This window comes from Triturus cristatus, chromosome 8, assembly GCF_964204655.1.
Source record: "Triturus cristatus chromosome 8, aTriCri1.1, whole genome shotgun sequence".
NCBI lineage: Eukaryota > Metazoa > Chordata > Amphibia > Caudata > Salamandridae > Triturus > Triturus cristatus.
Genome location: NC_140591.1, coordinates 1537609582 through 1537634032, shown reverse-complemented (window position 1 = coordinate 1537634032; position 24451 = coordinate 1537609582). Strand labels below are relative to the sequence as shown.

At 44.9% G+C, this 24451-nt stretch overlaps 1 protein-coding gene across 15 annotated transcripts in view; it reads left to right on the top strand.

Moving 5' to 3' along the window:
- The window catches only part of ARAP1 (ArfGAP with RhoGAP domain, ankyrin repeat and PH domain 1), an 826919-nt gene that overhangs the window by 59401 nt on the left and 743067 nt on the right, over positions 1-24451 (top strand). For 7 of the 15 annotated variants that reach the window (XM_085623394.1, XM_085623385.1, XM_085623395.1 and 4 more), the window contains exon 1: positions 22741-23101. The exons of 2 other annotated variants lie outside the window; for them this stretch is intronic. The gene's annotated coding sequence lies outside the window, so the exon portion shown is untranslated. Of the gene's footprint in view, positions 1-22736; positions 23102-24451 lie in introns of those variants that run through there. 6 more of the 15 variants (XM_085623396.1, XM_085623391.1, XM_085623393.1 and 3 more) reach the window with 3 other exon arrangements.

Here is a 24451-nt window from a genome sequence, read left to right as displayed (position 1 = left end):
AATGGAAAGTTTTACTTGTAAGATGTTACAACTAAGCTCTCATGCTAGCCTATGGGACAGATAACCTTTCAATGGTGAAAAACAAAATACACAGTATTTCACTATCAGGACATGTCACACACACCAGTACATGTCCTACCATTCACATACACTGCACTCTGCCTTTGGGGGTACCTTGGCCCTACCTTAGGGGTGCCTTACATGTAAGAAAAGGGATGGTTAGGGCCTGACAATTGACTTGCCAGGTCGACATGGCAGTTTAAAACTGCACACGCAGACACTGCATTGGTAGGTCTGAGACATCTTTACAGGGCTAAACATGTGGGTGGCACAAAGAGTGCTGCAAGCCCACTAGAAGCATTTAATTTACAGGCCCTGGTAACTTTAGTGAGCTTTATTAGGGACTTACCAGTAAACCAAATACGCCAATCATGGATAATCAATTATAATAATAATTTACTCAGACAGCATATACACATTAGCACTGATCAGAAGTGGGAACGTGCCCAGAGTCCTATAGTCAACAAAAACAGGTCAGGGAAAATAGGAGGAAGAAGCAAAATGTTGCCATTTTCAACAGCATATGTGTTTTGGGAGATTGCTGTCAATCACCGTGCAGTGTAGCCAATCGCTGAAGTGGTCCAATCCATTGTGCCAAGCAATATGCTGTACTAGGAGGAAGCAAAGTGTAAATGACAGCTGAACAGACCAATGGATGAAGAGGGCTCTTAATTAGGATTTTATTTTTTATTACATGTGGCTGACAAGAAAGCTAAAGTTGTCTGTAGTACAGACCTAAAAAAGTCTATAAAGTTGTTAATGTGTTGCTTTGAATATATCATAGCACTACTCATGGACCTCAAATAAACTTGAATAATGGTTAGTGTCATATCTTGTGTTGTGATGTACGGAGACTTTTCGTGATAATTATTTAAGTGTTCAAATAGTACTATTATATGTTATTATTTTTAAAAGCATCTTCACTGAATTATTTCAGTACTTTAAATTGATCCTTTTCATGTCACTTACTCTACCCCTATCTTCTGTTAAAAATATTGGAGTGAGTGAATGACAGTGTCTGAATAAATAGTTATGTTCTATGCAGTACAGAGCTGTATTCTTGTTTAGGTTTGTATGTAATATTATATTGTTCCTGAAGAATAAGCTAATAAAGGTGCTTTTATGATATGCCCACTTTGTCCTTGTTCAGTTGACTCCTGTGCATATGATGCTCTGGGTATAGTGTCCCTTTCTGTAAATGTACATTCATTGATCCCTGTCAGCTTGGATCATTTAATTGCAGCCAGATAGTAACTGAGTGTAATAGTCATAACAGTAATAGTATTACTGAGTGTAATAGGCATCGGCAACTACTTTGTGGAGTACTAACTCTTAATATTTTTTTGATACTCAATGTGCACAGTATAAATAAGTCTTCAGCATGTATGGTATTTTCTGAAGGCCATGTGGCAATTGTCAATTTTTTTTAAATGTACTCGTGGCCGGAGTGCATGTTCCATTTGGTGAATATTGGTGCATACAGTTTTGTGAGATTATTTGTAATAAATGTGTCTTTGTGTGTTTTCAATGACGAATAAATAGAATAATGCATTATGGTCCCATAACCGCATATATATGATCTAGTGACATTATCATAACCTATGAAGCTGAGTGATTTGTACATTTCACTAGCACCCTGTAATATTTTACCTGCTATGTATTTCTTTATATTACATGTTTTTAAAAGCGGGAAATTGTAGTAAAAGTAGTACTAGAGGAAGCTGCTGTACTGTACAGCATGCTATATTCATTGTTAGCCTTGGCATTAGTTGACAGTCGAAATTGAAAGCTAATAATGTTATTTCCCTGAATTATGGAAAATAAATAATTTATGGGTATGACATCATTACCATGAAATACTTTTTTTGTGATCATTGGTATTTGTATGGTTCTGCCCTGTTGGCCTGTGCCCTGTACCCCTGTCTATATTATACAGTGAGCAAGGGTGTGACAAGCAGGGACTGGGCCTGAGCTGGAGCCTAGTATGCCTTGGTGCTTTGATAAGGTTTTAAAAAAGTGTTAGTCGGGTTCGAATTTCCTAGAACAACAAAAGACTAGAGCTGTTTGGCAAAACAGGAACAATTTGTTTAATTAAACAGTGCAGCCGGGAGAACAGTTACAGGCACATGTTCTGAGGACTGTCTCAATTTACTTTGGGTTTGCGTGCATCTTATATACAATATTGCAACAAGCAATAAATGTTTCCGACACACCATATATGGTGAGGAATGTTGGTTACTGCCCTAGAGTCCTAAATTAATGGTGAAATGGTCACTACAGGTGGGTCTTGACCTTGCGTGGACACAGTGTAGCCAGTGGTGAATGTGTCCAGATGTCTCGCATGGGTAGCACGTGAACACTATATGTGCTAGGTCCTGATTAACTATGTGTTTCTAACGCGCGTGGCATCTGATTTTCTGGAGTTTTTCGAAGCATGCGTACCCTCCTCGGGCCATGTGTGCTTTACTGGGGGCAATCTCCCCTCACTACTGTGATCTCGCTGCGCCTGTCTGTGGGATTGATCAAGAGTGTTCTGTCCATGTGTTTGTCTGCCAGCTATGCACCCTTTCACCTGTGTCCCATTAATCAGTAATCCCGGGCCTAGGTCGAAGGGCCTGCCTGATTACATACTTGTGTGTCGAGATAGATGTGGAGTTCAGAACGGGTGCTTCTGGTAATAAGGATGATAGTTCATTTTTATTGATAAACGCATCGATATCCATGTTAACATTCCCCCCTCTGGTTGATTCTTCAACTACACTATCTAACTCATGCATTTGTACCATTACATTATTAGGCTCCTGCTGTTCCCTTTGCTTGTATTTGACTACGACAGCCTTTCTAGTTACCTGCATTCTCCCTAATTTGAGGACTGCATTTTTACAGCAGGGGATCCCCAAATGTACAACCCTGCAAACCAAAAGGAACACAATAATAACTGGCAAAAGTGATTTACACAGACTGGATATCCATCGTGGGAGCCAGGAGAACCATTTTAAAAACCACTTTAAAAGCCCCTCCTTCACTCATACTTATTTGTAGATTATGCAGGGCTTGGCTGACAAGTGTCAAAGTCTCCCCTTGTCCTTGTCATTGACGGGGATTAAAGTGCAGCAGGCAGTGCCGATCTTGGCGCAGATCCATCCCTCCATTGCAGACATTTAGTCAAACACATATTGATGCTTCAGTACCATGAGGCAGATGGCTCGCATTTCTTCCGAATTGAGGCTGGGCTCAGTGCTGTTCATCATCTTGAGCATTTCCCACCGAGTAATTTGAAGCCTGCGGGCGTTAGCTTTTGTCTGCTGGTTGAAGAAAGGTATCGACCCTCCCACCCTGTGCCTTTGTGAGCAGTCTGAATTCTTCTGGGATGTCCTTGAACTGAGCCTAGTCAAAATAGTTCGCCACTCTCTTTTCGCTAGCTTAGTGCAGGAAGGTGGTCTTTTTCTTTAACGGGTGCTGGCACAACTCTGTTAGTTCTTCTCTGGGAATGACCACAGTCGGGGTGTGCACGGTCACCAGGGAGCACAGCCCCTTCCAACCGGGAACCAGTTGGATGTAGGCATCTTCGCTGCACTGCCAGTAGAAATCCAAAAGGGTGGACGTGCCCCATTGCATATCTGGAATGTGCAATATTGCTCGGCAGTTATCCTTGGTGCCCATTGGAAGCGTTCCTTTTCCTCTAAAACATAAGGAATACAGTGAAAGTTTCCATACAATCAGGGGCTGGCCTTTCCCTTCTAGCCAAGTGTATCCACCCACCTCATTATCCCAGATTACGTGACATGGGTTAGCCATACTTTCATTGAACCCTCCCCCGTGCCTCTCATTTCCTTTTTTATCCCTGAGCTGGACAACCCTACACAGGAATTCCATGTCCGGAGACCACTTGTTAAAGAAGACTGCCCCAGATATGCTTAGGGCCACCGTCGGTCCACAGATGGATGCAGAAGTAGACGTGTTTGTGCACTGAGTTGGGGGCTTTTGCTACCTCCAAGAATCTCTTCTCTGGGAAGTCGTGGGACCAAACAGTATCTTCTATGGTGCCCTTTCTACACTTGCTGTCCAGCTCGGTTTGGATATCATTGGGTTCAGTGAAGAGATATAATGCTGTTGGGTTGATGTCGTATCGGGTTAGGTTTACTACTACCCTGTGAGGCTCTATCCTGTTGGGATGGATCTTGGCTCTTATCCTACATATGTAAAGGTGGATAAGGCACTTTGCATTTTCGGGAGCTACCTTTTTTTTTTTTTTTTTTGAAAATTTTATTGAACAATAAATCAATTACAAGCGTGGGCCTACAACCACCAGGGCCGGCCGCTAGATTCAGACAGGATCATACAGATGTTAAGGCAGTAGTCGACTCCCGGGGCCCAGCCCCGTACATGGCTCCGGATAGTCCTAGGGAAGCAGGATACATAGGTTTAACATAAATAACAAATAAAAACAAAAGGCGAGGCGTAAGGGCAAAAGATGTGGGTCAGGCTACATCCGGGGGACTCTACTTCAGACCTTCAAATAGCTATCAGGAGAAAGGAGTACTGATAGGTCGGGGGGGGGGGTCACGGGAGAGGAACGTCTATATTCGGTTATTCCAAAAGTCGCAAGGAACCATCAAGGGTCAGGGGGACAAAGCAATATCGGTGTCCACTAGGGGGGGAATACAGATACCCCCACGATACGCGTTCCATTGCCCCCAGATTCTACCCCATGCCCCCGGTTTACCACGAGCCACATACACAGTCTTCTCCCTGAACATGCACCAGTCCATGTTCTCCTTCCATACGGACACGGTGGGAGGCCGCTGGGAACCCCAAAGCTGCGCTATATCTCTCTTGGCAATCATGTTCCCCAGGGCCGCCCACCGAGTCTGAGCCGCGTTATAATCATTGGGCTCCCACACATTCAGGACACAGCGACGCACCTCCGGCAGCAGCACAACCCCGGTGACTTGTCCCATGACCACGTGAACCCGGCGCCAGTATTCCGCCACCTCGCGACACTCCCAAAGGATATGGAGAAAGGTGGCTCTGAGTCCACATCCCCGCTTACAGAGCCCGTCTTCAGAAAATCCCATCGAGACCAAACGGGGACCCGTCACATACACCCGGTGGAGAATCTTGAGTTGGACCAGGCGGAGACGGGCTGGAATGGCCACTTCCTTGGGGGACGACAGTGCGGACTGCCAGTCCTCGTCGTCCAGTTCCACCCCATCCCCCGTCCACGCCTCCCGGAGGCGCACCAAGAGGTCAGCCCGATTATTGATACGGGAGCTACCTCTTGAGACAGTTAAAGCTCATCTGTGTCTACCACATGTGGGATCAGCATACAGACATATCATGACCTGGTGGATGCTTGGGAGCAAACTGAGGTCATGTGTCGGTACCAAGTGTTATGTAAGAGGGCGATATGTAGTGGGTGCAGGTGGTATTGTTTGCTTTAGTGTGATTGTAGGTGACATACGAGAGGTCCCTAGCTGGTGCTGTAGTTCCCCATGTGTGAATCCCTTTTGACCCGGCAGTTCCTCAATGGTAAGTAAGTGTGGTATTACCCATAGTAGACAGAGGGTACATCTGCACAGAGTTATACATAACGTTTGTCATGATATTGTAGCTCGAGGTGTGAGTCCCTTTGGGGCTGTCTGTGCACCTCCAGCGGCTGTGTTTCTTCTGACCAGTTTGAAAATGTCCACGGTATTTAGTTTATGGGTGTCATCGCCATGGAAGGGCTTGACTACACGAAGGAATGGTGCACCCACTCAGGTGTTAATCATGTCATGGGTTTTTCCTCCTTCCATTGGCATAAATTCAGAAATTGACCTTTTACTCTTTCTTTTTTGGTGTTGACAAAATGTTGCATTGGTGCACTTTTGTTGTCTCTTCTGTTACCTGGTTTTGAAAGAACGTGTCCTAGGTCCTGATTTTCTATATTTTCTCGTGTGGCATCTGACTGTATGGTGTGTTTTGAAGCGCTCGTAGCCCCCTCAGGTCATATCTGCTTTATTGGGGGCAATCTCCCTTGACCATTGTGATGTCGCTGCACCTATCTGTGGGATTGATCAAGAATTTCCTACACTTGTGTTTACCTGCCAGCTATCCACCCTCCGACTTGTGTCCCATTAATCAGTAATCCCGGTCCTAGGATGCAGGGCCTGCCTGACTACATTCTTGCATGTCGAGGTAGATGTGGAGTCCGGAACGGGTTCTTCTGTTAATAAGGACAATAGTTCATTTTTAATAATAAACGCATTGATATCCATATTAACAAAAGTACATGGTCGCCACTCTTTTAACAGGTAAGGAGCCTGAGGAGTAAAGACAGTATTCATCTGAAAAACATTACCAAAGCCCTTACTTCCTCTCCCGGTGTGACACTCTCGGAGTCCGAAAAGTGCTCTCTAAAACATATTTGTTATTGCATCCATTGCTCAAAGGCTATCCTCCCTCCTTCCTCTGAATATGTTCAGCGTACTATGTGGTAAATGGTTTAGTGAAAAACATGAGAGGTTCCGAATAAATTAAGGGTTGTTCTGAACTTCTTGGAGTTCCTAGAAGTCCAGTAGGAGTTAAGAGGTTCACTGAGTGCATTCTCCTGGTCTGGGACACCTCACATGTCCCTGTGCTCCTTTCTTCCTCAGTAAGTCCATCCTCAGTGTTGGCTACCCTCTCTTCGCCCCATGACTGGTCGAAATGGCTACCACCACTGACTTACAGAGGTTTTGGCGGCACAGCATGGCTGTTATGTGTTGGCCTTCTATTTGCAACTGGGTGGGTTCTGGGTACTGGAATAGACAGCGAATGAAGAGTGTGGCCAATCCCAGCATCACTGTCGGAATCATTAGGCTTTTAATTAATTAAGGAAACGTGTGTGGCGTTTAATGTGTCTGATATTACAGGAGCAGGTGCCAGAAGCAGGCACCTTGGACAGAGAAGGGCTCTCCAGCCTGCAACCCTTCTGAAGTGAAGGAGGGCTAGAGTTGTCCTGTAGTGGCAATGTCCCAAAGTCCTAGATGGATACTTACTTGAAGAGGATTCCCTACTGTCCTGTAGGCCAAGGAAGGGATTGAGAAACCTGTTGTCTGCTCCCCACAAGAGTTGGCATCTGCGACATGGTGGTCAGAGAGTACCCGTCAGACAAGATGAAGGGTCCAGGTAAATGGAGCGACAGACTCTGCCATAAAGGCCAAGACGCCACCTGCATTCACAACTGAAGGCCAATGCGAGCAAGTCAGAAATAGAAATATATCCTTCGGGGGTTCTAACTAGAATAACCGGTTTGAGCCAGTCTAGGACCAGAGGCAGCTTGTAATCAGCCTGTTTTTCTGGCTACTTCCTTCACCGCCAGTAAAGAATATTTAATAAAAGGTCATATATCAGAAACACAGAAAAACAGTAGGTGACAATGGAAACTACCTTTTGGTTGAAACGTACCCTGTAAGAGATGCAGCTGAGATGAATATTAAGACCCATTATTGTACTGCTCACAACCTTATAATATGTATCATAAAAAAATACCAGACTTAACAATACAACATCATTAAATAGCAACACATATCTGAACAAAAATGAGATTGTACCCATAGACATGTAAATGATGGTGTCAGTGGTATGGTGATCTGTAATATCACCTGCTGTGTCATCCATGGGCCATCATGTATGAGGTCATAGGCAGTCCATTTAGGAGCGACTTATAGTTTGTGTCGCTATCCGTAACTGGCTAGTTTTTATTTTTGTGGGGTTTTATTTCATAAGCGTAATTTCTCTTTTCTTCGTATTTTGAAGGGTGTTTCTGAGTTTTTTTTAAACATATGTTAAAGTGTTAATGATTTAAAGAAGACTTCGCTAACGCTAGTAATGTATTTCAGTGACCCTTTGGGCTTGATGATATACTACATCGACATTATATGCAACCGATCCCTATGGGCACAGTGGGGGGTGGCGGCAGTGTCTGGCCCTTGACCAGGCCGTGTTCCCCACCTCTTGCCCATCCAGCCCCAACTGCCCATGGTCTCTGCCATACGCAGGCAGAGTTGGCTGCAGCCTACATCCAACCGCCTGTGCATCTATCCTCCAAGCCCTGTAGTAAGTCCTTCGGCGATGTGCATCTGGAGTAAGATGAATGGCCCAGCCCCAAATCTCTGCACGCCCAACCCCATGTGCAGTGGTGCTTGGACACGGGGCTTTCCCTGTGGCAAGCCCCAGCACCCAACCTCTCGTACATCCAACGCCTGGTGTGCCTAGCCTTTGGGCCATGCTTAGCTGGGGTTGAGCGCACTCCCAACCGTGAGATGCACCCAGTCTCCCGCAGACCCAAAATTCCTGTACATTCAGCCACCTCTGTGTGTGGTCTTTTGCCATGTGCGTCTGGGCTTGGACACAGAGCCTGGCCACCACCTCCCATGTGTCTAACCATACATCCTTTGGAGATGCATATCATGTGCTGGATGCAAACCATGCTGCAGCCGCGTGCCATTGAACTAGCAGCAAACTGCCTTCAGCAGTGTACAATGGCCTCTAGGCACAAGGCTGGGTCTGCAACCAGGTCTAAAGCCAGCCCCTTTGCACGCCCCTGTGCAACGGAAACCGCTGCATGGGGCCTTTGGCCGTCCTCAGCGGTCTCTGGGTAGAGGTTGACGGCCCCCAGGACCGCAATGCGCTTTAATCATGGCCTTTGCCATGCATAGTTACATGCTTCGAGTCCCCCATCCCACTTACTTTCTGCACAGGGTCAGGGATGTTCCTCCTTAAATGCTCTCCGTCACACCTGTGAAGATGCCTGCTTTGATTCTTTTCATTCCTGCTGCACCACATCTAAGATCCAAGATTTCTCCTAACATCCAACGTCCAGTGTTATCTCTACCAATGGGATTGGTTTCATTTTTCAAAATGTTTTTTTTTCCTGAGGAGCTGAATCCACGCACAACCCATGAATTAAAAGGCAAGTGATAGAGAAGTTCTTGACTGATTATCCATTCGATGCCCATCCACCACCACCTTCCCATTTTGCAAATTATCCAGAACCTACTGAACTGATCTACATCAAGCACTCAAAGGCAGGATTTGGAGGAAAGTTCTAGTTTCATGCCCAGAGTGATGTAATTCCTTTGCACAGTTTTTGCTGTAGCTGTGAGCAAGTGTTCATTTGGGAACTAATATGGAAAACACAACTATTGTTCTGCCCCCATACATTTCCACCCCCTCTCCTGCACTGATTAAAACAAAAGGTGACCTGCCAGACTTTAGTTGGGCAGGATGGACAAAACAAGTGTCAAATTTCATACAGAATTAACTTCCACTTTTACTGACTTTGTAATACATATATAGATTATCAATCTCATGTTTCTGTTCTATTATTGTACAAAATGCAGTGGTATAAGAACACATATTTCATGGAGAACCCTGAAGTATTTGCAGTCAGGCCTCGTTGCCACCTCTGGCCTGCTAGAAGTAGATTCAGAAGTCTCTCACTTTTAGACCAACACTAACTCAAATAGATATGACGTCACTTCAAGAAACATCTACACCTGTACTGTGAACAGTTGTATAAAAAATACAAAGAGTAAATTACGTTATATATTCCTTGACACTCATGGTTCTTGACTTTCGCCTTATGGTTTATTATGTCACCAGTTAGTCAGTCAAAAATTAGTTTATTAATCAATTAAAGCCACAAACATAGTTTTAATATATAATGAGCATTACAGTCAATAAAAACCAATGTACAGACACACAATAATAATAGTAACGTAATATACATGGCCTACTCCGCTTGCCCAGAGTGCCTCCACTGTTGTGAGCCCAAAGTGCCTACCGTGCATAAGTGCTCAGTCAGCTGCCTCCCTTCGCAGGGCTCCCTGGTGGTTACCCCAATGTGTCAAAAGGCGCATAAAGTGCCAAATGCTTAAATGTAAGTAGTATCTTGACCAGGTTCACCAGTCAAGTAAACCAATAAAAATGCTTGATAGATCTTTTAATATAACTGAAACCTGCTCAAAGCAGTGGGGTTTGTAGCACCCTGGTAACACATAAACAGTGGCGGTTCCTCTGCTAAGGCGGAGAAACGTTGCCTCGCTGCTTTTTAGCAGTGAAATAAAGAGAAAATAAAATGATAATAACTTGCGTACTATCATTTTATATTGTCCTACTTCTGGCAGCTTTGCGTGACGGGGCGGGGTTGCTCTGCTCACAGAGCAGGGCAGGGAAGGAGTGGTATCACCCTCCCAAGTGCGCAGTGAATGTTTGGCCGGCCGTCTCGGGCCGTACAAACATTCATGCGCACTTCGCATGTTCTCCATGCTGTCTGCATTACAGCCTGCGCCCAGGCTCCCAGTCGGCGACTGAGCATCGAACCATGGCGCTCAGACCAATCATAGCCACGCAGCATTGTGATTGGCCGACTGGGAGCCTGGGTGTGCCTCCTGTTCAGGCCGAGCGAGGGACTACGGAGGAGAGACGCGGCGAGGAAGCAGCATGAAGATAAGTTTTTTTCTTTTTCGTTTATTTTTGTATACCCGCTTCCTCCACCCCTCCTGCACTCACCCCCCTACCTCCGATCCGTGCCGGCCGCCACTGCACATAAAGGGCCGGGTGCAAACTGTAAACTTTCTATTGAGTAGGCTAACTGATGAAGTGAACGTGTAAAGTGCCAACATGCTTTTATGGTGTCTAAGATGTAATTGGTGCTCACATAATGTGCCTCCCACTGATTCCTGTTCATTGGTGCAGTTATCTCTTCCCCTAGAAAAACCTAACTGGTTACAATCCCCAGGATATAAACCCACTGGAGCCAAATGCCTGTAAAAGTTAAGCTTTGACATGTGCCTTTGAAGCAGAAAGGCGGGATAGGGACTCGGTGAAGCCTCTGTCTCCCTGGCAGCCCGCCCTTTATGTGAGCCCTTTGGAGCGCCTATCTGAACATGTCTATGACGTCAGCAGAACTTCTTGAAGCCTGTATAGGATATTACAAATGTTCTCATTGTGTATCTTCTGCATACCCAGGCTTTAAGTGGGTCGGGTATCGCCGGTGCTGAGCACCGGCAGTTTTTTAAAGGGGGCCTCGAAACAGGTCTCTATCGGGCTCTGTTTTGTGCCCTGGCACAGGCGGTCTGTTTTTTTCTGGACTGCAGTGACAGCAGGCACATCGATGTGCGCATGCTCACTTCTCACTAGTGGAGAAGTTACGTCATGCCAGGTGAGCGTTGTAGGGGAAGGGAAGTCCTTTAAAGAGAGTCCTTTTGTCTCTGGATTTCCCTTCTATTTTTTAAACTCCGGAGCAGCAACATCGTTGTGCAGGGCTCGAGTCGGGGTACCACGCGGGTGGATGGCGTCCCTCCACTTATTTTACCAGATGGATGCCGTCCCCCCCCTGCCGGTCGCGTTAAGAAGTGCAGCCTTGTGAGCGGGTTGTAGTAATCAAGAAGTAACCGATGCGGTTAATGTTAAAGGTCGCACAGCTGTAGTTATATGGTTTACAGAGCCTCTTTTATGCGACTGCCATTCCGAGACTCAACAGTTTCATGTGGAGAAATCTAGAATGCCATTGAAAACAAAATTGTCCTAAATGCATTGCAGTGGAAGCGTCCATAGGAGATTAAATGAGGAACCAAACAGCCAATAAATAACACGTGACGAGAGAGGTATGCTCCTCTGAGCAGAGCCAAAGCCTACTCTGTGTAAATTGTAATGAAATTGATAAAAACAGGGTTGCCTTGTCAAGCCAGAGCTACCCCCCCCCCCAAAAAAACGCAGGGTATTCAAATCTTGTAATGGATACCAAAGTGCCCGGCAGTGAAAGCCCTTACTTTCGGTGCCGTACAGATGGTAACCATGCTGCTTAAAGAGTGTGGAGAACAAAAATACAATATGGGTAGGTACACATGCACTCAATTTTCGTATCTTTCAATGTTTTAACAGCTTGAAGACTTGACTAGGAATGCCTATCAGGACATAGTTCAACCCCTCTGTAAATTGCAAAATTCTGATAGAATGATGCATGCTGCTCTTGTGTATGTGTTGCCTGTATTGCAGTGGCCTCCCAAGTGAAGCGGTCTGCCTGTAATAAGAGGAGACTACCTTTCGTGACATTACTTCATGTCGTGACTTCACTTCCTGTGACACCACCTAACTTGGAGCGTCCCCCCCACTTCTTTTTTTTTAGGTCTCGCCTGGCGTGGGCTGCGCGCATGCGCAGTCTCGCTGGCGAGATTTAATGATTAGGGGTATTTTCTGTAAAGGGCATTAAGCCCCGCCCCTCTTTTCCATTGGCCGGCGTCACCGTTTATGCTAAACGGTGGCCAGCCATTGAAAAAGAGGTGTTGGTGACGTTTTAGTTCGGCTTTCTGATCCGTCCCATTTGGACGGGCTCGTCTGCCTTCCTTCTGCCGTGAAAGATTTCTTATCTTTACGGGGCCATGTGTTTCAAAACACATGGCCCCATAAAGACAAGAAAGCTTTCACGACGGACGAAAGTGAAAGCGGACCGTGCTTGTTTAGGACTTGTGCCCTGTCGTTGTGGTATCAACAGGGCTTTAAGTGGAAGCTTTTTCAATATTATGTACAAGCAGTGGTCGAAATGGGCGGGATCGGCATGGCACTGCGTACCCCTGCTTCTTTAATTTCATAGAGTCCGTTCCCCTACTGTCTTATTATAAACATTTCTCCTGGACGGCAGAAATCGCCATGGCCGATAGGTAAAGCTCGGCTTTTGAGGACGGGCGGAACGAGCAGAGAAGGAAAAGGACTCTGTCTTTTCCTTCGTGCCCAGAGAAGACAAGGACAGTGCTCAGTTCTCCTGCTGCTGGCAGCTGCCCCCCCCTCTTTGTTCCCCCTCTTCCCTCTCTTTCTGTCTTGCTCCTCCTCAATTAGTGAAAACCGAGACTTCAAGAAACAGGTATTACCTTCTCTTTCCTCATTTCGTTTATTTGCTTCCCTGTGAAATGGATCCGAAAAAGAAAAACACTTTTGCTGGAAACGTCGTCTTTTTGTGCAGCCTTGGAGTGGAGAGAAATAAAACATTCAAAATATGAAAAATAACTAACTGAACAACATTGTTTTCCCTGAGTGGGAAAGTGCACTATTCCTGAAGGTACTGAAATACCTGCTTGATGGGTGAATTGGAAAACAAAATGTGTACCGCGCCTGTGTATTCACGAATGCGGTATTTTTAAACCATACTGTTTACGTTTTGTAAGGATATAGCAATAGGCATAGAAACAGGTCCCTTCTGGGCCCTGTAGCCATGGCCTCAACTTTTCAGGCAAAAGCACTCACTAATTTCTGAATAATGAGTGTAAAAGGAAAAAGGTAACCAGGTTGTTCCTGCTTACATTTCACATGCTTTACTTAATCTTGCATTCCCTCTGAATGTTTGCTTTTTCTAGGATGTTGTTAATTTGCGTAATTTGAATTGAGTCACATCCAGGTGTTTTTAGCGGGTCAGTGCAGTGCAAGTTTCTCTCAGTGGGGCAGTATGGTGTTCATTGGGGGAGAGGATGTGGCACTATGGTCAGAGCTGCTGAATTTGGAACTGGGGTTGAGCCTTCATGACCAGTCCACCAGACCACTCCCACTGAGGAGCACATTCCCATGCTAGACCTTAGAAGGCCCCGCAAGATCTTAAAAGCCCTGGTGTCTTAGCACCAGCAGGTGGACCCTAGCAGTGGCAAGTGCGGGTTAACCTTGAAGGCCTGTCCGCCACAATTCATTCTGAAGTTCACCTCCAACCTTGCAGGCAGTCCTATGAAGCAGCACACCATAGAGTGACAGTGACTCTGTCACTGAGGTCACAGGACCCTTGAGCAGAGTGGCTCTAGGGCAGTGCGACCACACCAGGCGCTGACCAGCCGCAGTCCGTGCAGGTAATAGCGGTGGGGCAGAGGGTCTGGGTAAGGGGGGATTTCGAGGGACAATGTTGAGGGAAAATTAAATAAATAATTAATTTTCCCTCTGCATCATCCCTCGAAATCCCACCTTACCCAGCCCCTCTGCCCCACCGCAGTTACCTGCACGGACCGTGGCTGGCGCTGACTTAAGGTGGGGGCGTCGTGTTTGCAAGTATAATATGGTTTTGAAAGCACTTGCTGCCTCCTTCCTTGCCTCCAACAATTTTCGGCAACAATAAAAATGACATGATAACGCCAGTGATTAATGTTCTTACTAGTATAGAGAGGTTTTGTCTAGTGGACGTTTTGACTCGTGGAAAGGAAGTGCAGAGGGTTAAATGTGCCTGCAGCAAAGAACATGTACCATGCAGATCACAAAGTGCACATAATATAAATAGGTCAGTGGGTTACTGGTTTTGTCAGAGAGACCCTATTGTTACTTGCAGTTAATAAGTTAAAATCCTAACATAGAACAATGAGCTATTCACTGTCGTGTAAGAGCTGCATGCAAACTGCAAGATATAAATTTCAGCGTTATGGTTTTTCCCAAGTCTTTGATGTTGCAAAAAAGAGTTCATTTGGGTAGAAATCAATTCTGATTATTAAAGAGAATCCCTAACCATGGTATTACGTTTTTAATTCTGAGTTTGTGTTTCTGCAGACCAATCACTATTAAACTATGCTGCCTACAAGTTTGGTTGTCATGTGACTTCCTACACCTTGTAGTCCTTTATCTTATGTAACATTTCCTACACAGTGATTTGCACACATATGAATGATTGTTTCCGTGTAATATGTGTGATGTAAAGTGCTCTGATACCCTACACTGGTATTAGTAGTGCTGTAAATTTTCTGATACTTTATTATTTTTACATTTTTACACATGCTAACAGTCTCTGCAAATATTTTTCCTTATTAGTACTAGTGGAACATGCAACTGCAGCAGTGAGAAAAGTGACCAGTCAACCTTTGCAAAGGGCCCTCCACTTCACAGCAGCACAAGTCACATTTTTAATAACTTGTTATCCGTTTGAGCTATAAACAATTTATTTGTTAAAATCGTCAGATTATGCAGTAGATGATGTTTTATGTGGCAAATATGGCAGAGCCATAATTATGTGAAAAACATTTGCAAACTAGGATATTTTGCCATTCATGTTTGAACTGCTCTTGTGGAAAAAAGGGAGGAGAAGTGCTGATGACAGAATCTCCATGGCTGGGAGACAAATGGCTTGCGATTACACTTTCAAGGATATTTGGGACATTCTGTGATTGGAAATGTATCCCACTCTGTGAATGTACTTTAATGTCAATAACTCATATTAAACCACAAATAAACATGTGTATCTATTGGTTAAATTAAACAACGTAATAAGCTGTAACCGGTTAGTGAAATGGGAAACAAATACTAAAAATTGGGATATTTTGCTCTTTCTGCCACATCTCTGACTCCACCCACTGACCCATCCACGGGTTATTCCCGCCCTCTGATTCTCTGCCCACAGTTCCCCTACTTTATTCTCCCACTGTGTACAAGCCATAGTTGCTGCTTATTTATCTTATGCAACTAACAACCAGTGATAGAAGTGAGCGGGATCGGATGGGCACGGCGTTCCCCTACTTTTTAAATGTAACACAGTCCGTTCCCCTACTTCGTTACTTTAAAGATGCGTCCCAGGAACGCAATAATAGTCCGAATTTAAACAATATTGCGTGATCGCCCAGCCCTGTGAGTTGCACATTAAGGCGTCGTGCACCGCAGTTGCCACGACCTCCTCCCCCTTCCCCTCTGTGTCTGGGGGCAGGGGCCTGCAAAGCAACACTGTAGGAGCAATCAATCAGCAGCGAGAGTGCGATTCACACCTCATTTAGTGAGGAGGCCCCCTGCCTGCCCCCACTGTGACCAATACAATAGTCACAACAGGATGAATTTTAGGCACCACCCTTGACCTCATCTGCCCTTTATTTTCGGCTCACACAGACTGACTCCACCAAAAGGAAAGGAAAAGCACTCCGTTGTAGAACTCCTGGCAGACTTTGCCCAAACCATGGCACTTTAAAAAACAAGAATTTACAATGCAATAGGTATTTTTAAAACTTTGACCTATTGCTATTGTAAATGACAAAATCTTTTATTATTGCAGGTTTTTTAAACATATATAAAAGGCATTGTCATTTACAATACCAATAGCTCAAAATCTCGCAAATGCGAGACCTATTGCATTGTAAATGCTAGTTGAAGGTGGTCATGGTGCAGAATAGAAATGAAGTGCCAGTGCTGACATTTCTACCAGCCAAAACTGATGCACTCTGGGATGGAAACCTCAGACCATTTGGAAAGCCATCTGTGGCCACCAAAGCTCTACATTGCCATATCAGTGACAGATAGCATAGGCAGCCACAGTGTTACCGGTTCCATCTATATTTGCTCTGTACCCCCACATGCCACACTGGGACTATATGCCCAAATGATGCCCTCGTTGGAAGGTATGTTAAGGTCTCTCTCATAAGGTGTGTTCCCAGGAATTTCATGTAGATGCTTGTAACATTGCCCAAATAAGGTGTGCCAGTGTGTGCGTCTCCCATCGCATATTATGCTTTGTCTTTTGTTTCCCCCAAACCACTTATTTTGGTCTTTCAGCCTGCTTGAGCCCCTTTTGTGGAGCTCTCGCCTTGCCAACCTGTGGGTATTCATCCCTCTAACTTCATTCTTCAGGCCTGAAAACTCACCTACTGACAACCGATAACTTGGGAATCCCTCTCTTCCCTCTTACCAAACTGTGCGTCAGCAGGAGCAACCTGTAAATATGTCATTTACCCTAACGGCATGTTTCCCATGTTCGCCTCTCACTCACCACTTATATAATGTCTTCGCATGCGTGCAACTGATAAATTTAGTAAAAACCCAATTCGGCACTCTGGCATGCATTGCCCCAGGGAACCAACAAATATGAATCCAAATACAGAGCAAAGTTATAGGAGCTGGCATTATATGCACAAGTACATCCATGAAGATAATCACGTATAACATATGAGGTATGTCTACCACTTCAAAAACAATAGTTTTGTAAGTTTAAAATAACATGAAAAAACTGCCGGTCAACTCGAGAGGGCCATCATAATAGACATAGTTTATGAAAGGTTTAAGGAGGCGTGGGGAGACTGATATTAAGTGAGGGCGTGCAAATGGGCCACACATTGAAATTATTTGCGGACATTTTGGGTTGATTGCTCTTTATTCAAAGGTTCATATGCATAGTATTCCACGGATCCCATTAAGGTTGTAATCTGTGATTTTCCTGCTTGACCCACAACCGTCATGTGATCTGTCTGCCCATTTGCAGCTGTTAGGATCTGGGCATAGATCACAGCTACTTTGTGTCCATAGATTGTTGGGCCCCGACTTGGGTTGTGTGGAGTAAAATTCCCTTTAACGTGGGTGTTTATCTGCTAATTACAAACCAGGTAAAAATTTACAGATCTGTATATGGGACTGTGTTCATTCACCGTGGGATATAGACAGGACCACTGGAATTATGTGACAATGATGAACCAAATTATGCAACTGGGTTGACTAATTTATGCAACAAGAAAAGGCACGTTACGTTATGTGGTGTAAAACGGCACATATACATTATTATGTCTTTTTGTGCATGTTAATACTTGGAAAAGGTTCCAACTCCTTCCTAACAGTGTAGCACTCAAACACTGAAATAGACAATTAAAAGGTGACCAGTCAACTTTTGCGAAGCCCCCCCACGTACGCCAACACGTCGCGTGTTTTTTTAGTAAATTGTGATGCGTTCCCGATAGAAACAGAATTTTGTTTTGATAAAATCTGCAAGTTATGGATGATGTGGCTAATCCATAATTATGCGGAAAAAACACCCCCACAGAATTGCATAGTTCAACCTGCCCGGGATATAAAGTTGAGGTCAACTACATTACTACTCAATCCAGTTCATTTTTGCTGGCTACTGGAAGTATGTGATTGTGCTGCTGAGGAGATTTCCCTCATAAATATGAATATGCTGCACTTGCATAATAATTGACCTTCTCAGGCATAATATACAGCTGTGACCCAAACAATTTTGTTTCTAGCTCGAGCCGATGTGAGATTCGTAAGAGAAAGCGCCCAATGTGGTGTCGTTAAGTGTAAGACATCTTGGAAAGCTTAACCAATCAACTATAGTTACTGATTGCAGCATTCGGATTATATTACACTGGTACTAACTTGGTGAAATTTACACCCTGGCAGAATTCATTAGTGTTAAAATAACAGCATGGGAAACTAATAATGTCACAGGATGCACTGTGTTATACCGCATAATTTCTAATTTTAATTTAGACAAGCATGCTTTATAACCCGTAACTCCTTCGCCCTTTTAGGCTGCTGTATCACCATAAATCAGATGAGTGACATCTTCTGCTGTCCTTCTGGGACACGCACTGCTTTCCTAATGCATCTTGGCCGCGGTTTGCGACACTTATTGTCACCCTCACTTGCTTAGGGAGACCAGCAGTTGCCTGTAATCAAATATATTTAAAGGTAGGCCCACCGGCAAATAATGGTAACTAGTCCAGCTGCATTAGTATAAACAATAAGTGGATTCTAGGATCTGTAGTGCTAGCATTAGCACTGCAAATTGGGTCTGCTTGTAAGTTCGTAGCGCATTGTGTCTAAGCTTAAATATGGTCGGTGGAATTTCGGTGCCGTTTTACCTGAAACTCACTATTATTTATCATCATAAAATTATATTGGTCAAATCAATGTTATCTTCCTCGGCCCAGCTGTGAAACAGGAATACATCGAAGCCAAAAAACCTTGCACGGAGTGCAATTTGCAAAATGCGCAGATCGAGTAATGCGTAACATTGTAGCATTTATATAGCGCTTTTACCACTGTGTGTGGGGGGGGGTGCTGCAGCACTTGCCTGCAGGCACGCCTGGCAGGCTGTGTAGCTGATAGAGTGTGATCTCTGTTTTGATCCCACGTGGGAAGTGCTTCCTTGTCATGCGTGATGACCTTGGAGGAGCGGTTACCCAGTTATGGGACGCAGGATTTAGCAGTGTGTCTAATGGATGGACAGTGAGAGAAAAGTAGCTTAGCCAGTGCCTGTTTTTATTCTGATGTTAAGAGTTTTGTTGTCATGAGTCAAATTCCTGCAAGTACACCAAACTAAGGGGCATATTTACGAGGACCTTGCATCCTGTTTGCACCACGGAACGCGGTAAATGCACAACGCAAATCTCCAAGTCATATTTATGAAGCTACTCATAGCCACTTTGCATGGCTTTGAATGGTTTCAAAAGTATGATTAATGCGACACAGTGCACATCGCCGCTTTTCCTTCCTCTGCACAAGGGACGTGTTGTGGTGGGTGATCCCATGCAACTCCTGTGGATTTTGAGGCTTTCCTAGATTTACAATGACTTGTAAACCTGGGAATATATCAAAATCTAACGCCTCCCCAATGGAGGCACAACAAGGAGAAATATCTTTATTTCTCCCAGTTGTTCTCTCTTTCTGTATGTGCAGCACACATAGAAAGAGGAAAAAGCCTCTCAGGATTGTTTTTGTGCAGGAAGGTGACCCTTCCTGCACATAAAAAATCATGCATGCAACCGGGTGCCTGCATTGGCGCTAGGCTGATGAAACGGCGCCAGCACAGGGGGAAAAGACAGAAATGGACAGTATTGGATAAATACGGGGCATTCCTGCCCTTTCCCTGTGACACAGGGCAGCATAGCAAAATAACTGCTGTGCTGCCCTGTGCCACCATTCCTGTATATATACCTCTAAGTTTGCAAACTTCACAGTCTCTCTGCTTCATGCACAAGCAATTTTAACATGTGCTGCCTGCTTTGGGGCCACTGCAATTATGCAGCAATGGAGGACAAAATTAGGTTGCAGTGTTGGCTAAATTATGAAGCAAAGAAAGGCTGCTGCGTGATCTGTGGTACATTTTCTGATACTTTATAATTTTGACTTTTTTTACACATACTAACAGTCTCTGTAAATCTTTTGCCTCATTAACACCAGGTTAACATACAAGTGCAGCAGTGAGAACGGTGACCAGTCAACCTTTGTAAAGGGCCTTCTACTTCACAGCAACACAAGTCGTGTGTGTTTTTATCTGTTTGTTGTTGGGGAGAGGAGTTGGCCTAACGGCTAGGGTGGTCGACCTTGAATCTGGGGAACCGGGTTCGAGTCTCGGCAATGACGATTCACTTAATCTCCCCATGCCTAACAAAAATGAATGTGTACTCATGTAATGCAACTGTGGTGCTGTTTAAAGTGCTCTGATACCCGATTTGGGTCAAGTTTGTGCTATATAAAGCTCTGTACAAAAAAAAATGTTTTAGTTAAAACCATCAGATTATGCGGCCGATGATGATTTATGTGGAAAATATGACTGAGATATTATTATGTGGAAAACATTTGCAAACTAGGATATTTCGCAATTCATGTTTGAACTTCCTCATGCAGTCTATGTTGGGTGGTATTTCTAGACATCTACAGTGCTCGCGGTTAGACAAAGGATCAAGATGTCTAATAGTGATTGCAGAGGATGGTAGTCAGAAGGGGAGAAAATAACTGACTGAGATAATCCGAGGACCACTGGCTATTTCTGACTCTTGCAATGTTTGAGTCTAATAATTTCAGAATTGATGCACTTGCATTTCTCATTGCTAACTAACTTGAATAATAATTACACAAACTACTAATATAATAATTGTATCTCATTCATCTGATATTGCTAAAAGCATCTGCAAAATCAACAGGCCTAGGTTGCTTTAAGTGTATATTTTCATTTTTGAGTGCTATTTCTAGATACAATAACAGGAAACCAGGAGGCATCTAATGCAGGCTTCATGACATGTTGCATGAAGCACAAAAAACGTACGACTACAATTTTGCATGGACCGAGGGGCTCAGAATGATGTACTCAACAGTGCTTCCCAACACGTGGGGCCTCCTGTCATAACATTTAAACCCACATTTTATGTTCAGAAATGGTTAGAAAAAGGGAGAAGTGCTGATGAAAGAACCCTCATGAGTTGGAGACAAATGGCACCTGGTTCCACTTATAAGCGTATTTGGGACATTCTGTGATTGAAAACGAATCCCACATTGTAAATGTATTTTAATGTCATAAGCTAATATATTAAACCTCAAATAAACGTGTATCCAATGGTTGTATTAACTAACGTTATAAGCTGTAACTGGTCAGTGAAGAGCCAAACATACTAAAAATTGGTATGTTTTGCTATTTTTAGCCACACCTCTGACTCCGCCCACTTACCCAATCCTCTGGTTATTCCCGCCTCCTGATGCTCCACCCACAGTTCCCCTACTTTTTTTCCCCCACTTCGACCACTGCTAACAACCCTTGACAAACCCAATAGTCTTGACTTGTTGTAGGTATGATGTTAGTTGTATCATATATCTGGATGCAATGACAGAAACAGCAAAATACAAGTCGGGTGGCACACTGTGCTAAGCACAGATTCTTAGCTTGGGTGTTTTTAAGCCATACACTTAATTACATTGGCCACGCCCCTTTGCGAGACCCCCAGTTTTTTTCATCCCACTCAAAGCCCTGTGCATACAGATATGTAGATATATGAATGCCCTGAATCCCCCGATAGTGAATCGAAACGTGGCCCAGTAACACGCTATTTAAAGCGTACAAACACCCATTCACATATTTATTATTACAGCGTAAAGGTCAAGTGTGAGTTTATTAGCACCGCACAGCAAAACTGCGAGGTGAAAAACCCGTTTTACTGCCTCACAGATTGCATGTCACACTTACCGTACGTGTAACTTCTAATCCTGAGGCCTACTCAGTGTGGCTTTAACTCGCCGCACAAATGTAACCACTGGCAACCAAGTTTTGGTTAATTGCTGTTTGTTATAAGAAGCGAGAAAAATTGGCATTGCAGGAACTATATCTGCAGAGTGTAATATGCTGTTTATTACCAGTGCTGGGAGTAGGGGGAGGGGCGTCATGACTCACTCGAGGCCTCCCCTCTCGTGAGTCATGCCCCTCCCCCTCCCCCTCACTCAGTACTGGTTATAAATAGCATATTCCAGTTTTGTTCCTCTGCACATATTATGTACATGAGTAATAATGCACAAAAATAAAGAATGTATTTCTTGAAAAGGGACTGTCCGCATAAAATAGAAGACACAACTCGATTCCAAGAACTTGTGCCAGGATTAAACTGGCAGGAACAGAGAGTCAGCCACCCTTGCAGTTCATTATAAGTCCAAAACCCTTATCCTGCCAACTGGATCCCGTGGAAACTAGACGTCACTGGTCATCAGGTATGTAATTCATTGCCAGTTGTATACCACAGCAAAGGAACAGAAAGGCGACGGATTGCCAAGGAAAACTGAATTTGGTCGAGTACCTGGACCAAGGGTCAGCTTTTCAACTTCGAAAAAAAGGCATTTAGTGCCAGAATGCCAGTGCTCCATGAAAACCTCTGTAGGCAACTGCCTTAGGGTGCCACCTCAAATGGCAACTAGGGTGCGCCAGACTGCAATAACGAAGTTTTAAAATGGCCCTGCGTCTTTGGAAGAGTGAGCGCCCAAGTGGTAAACTAAAAACATTTGGCCGGCAGCTCTGGAAATGCTTGCACCGTGTGGACTAGATAGCACGTGCCAGGGCCCATTTTACGACGCCTGCAGGCACGGTTGTGCACTGAGATTGTATCTGAAGGCGTTCGTGTGTAATGCACTTTTAGCAGCGCTGTCTGTGAACTCCCCGCCACCCTGGCTTCTTTATTCACATTTTCTGCTTGCAGACTGGAGCAGGTGCCTGTGCGCCTCGCAGTGCAGGCGCGCAGCACGCGCGCCAAGAGGCCGGCGCTTCGGGCTTTGAGGCGCGCTCGCCTGCCGGCACAGACACCATGGGAGCTGCAGGCAGCTCTGCTGTGTGTGCGAGTTCCTCTTCGGGTGCTTTGCCAATCAGGAAGTTGTGAGCAGAGCTGACAGGCCAGAGTGAAATGAAGTTCAGCAGCTGAGCGGGAGAGGAGGAGGCGCCCGGGCTGGACGGAGTCGGGCGCGGAGCTGGCCCCCGGCTACAGGCACTGAACCCCGCTTCCACACCGCAGGTACTTGCTGACCACGGACCCCTCCGTGGCCTCGGGTAAGGCGGCGCATTTTTGGTGTGTTTTGTCCAGTTCGGGGCGCGTCCCGTTACCTCTGACAAATCGTGAGCCACTGTATTGATTCCAGCGCTTTATATAGCGCAGCACCCTGAATTAAAGTGCCTCCAGGCGGCTAGCGCCTCGAAACCCGGAGCGGTGGCCTGTTCTTCGTGCCAGTTTTAAATGCTATTGTGTTTTTTTCTCTTTTAAAATGGCCAGTCCGCTTCTGACCTCTCTGCCATTTCCGCAGCTTCCTCTTCTTTTAAAAAATGAAAACATGCAGCTGCTTTGGTGTTATTCTGGTTTGTTGTTTGCTAAGATAGCTCAGTGGGTTGATGGCCATCCCTGCGTGTTTTTTTGCGGGTGATAGGTTGAAATTGTTGTAATGTTGCTTGGTACACCTTTGATGGTTTCTCTAGTGTCTTAAGCCAGATTATTTCAATAAACTGCTGTGCACACACCTGCCCTTTCAGAGGACTGCAAGTAAGATGTCGTGTTGTTATCCATCTCATTGATATTCATTTAATCGACCTTGGAAGGATGTCTGCAAACTGAGAGGGTTCAAACATGCGACCCATGCCTATTGTGTAAACTTCTAGCCACCTGCTTCCAAGGGTTTCTCCCAGGTGCCCGCCGCTGGCACTGCCAAGTGCTCGTCCTGCCAAAACCCATGGCCGCAGAGTTCCCCTCTCCCCCCCCCCCCCCTTACACTTCCTGCCTCTTTATCTCGCTCCTGCCGGTTCTTTTTATCCGTTTTATCACAGCTTTACGTTTTTTTCTAATTCTCCTTCCTCTTTTGTGCTTTTGCCGCTTTTGTCTTTCTTGTTTTAGGTCAAAGGGCAATGAAAGATACAGTTCAGTCCTCAACAGTTATTGCCGGTGCCCAGTGCCTGTAGCAACGGGCATATAGTAAACGCTGCACGTCGCCTGCAGGCAGCAGATGTTTTCAGTGACTGACGCTTAGTTCACCAGGCTTCCCCAGTCACTCACTCCGTCCCTCACTCTGCGGTGTTCATGTTTAAGTCAGAGTCCATCATGCCCGGGAAGCTTCACTTGAGCTCTGCCGGGTGAAACTTCACAGAGAGCCCTTCCCCACCATCCACAGATCGGAGGCTGCTTCGCAAATTGTGACTTGTATGCAAGGTCACTGGAATTATGTGGCAAAGGAGGACCACATTATGCAACAGATTTGACAAAATTATGCAGCAACAAATAACACAATACGCAGCATTACGTGGCAAGTGCTTTGTCAGTATTGTTGCACCAAATATAGAAAAAAATCTCCCAAGCGCAACAACTCATAATACTTACCGTCACAAAATGCAAACATACACCCACCTTTCAAACTA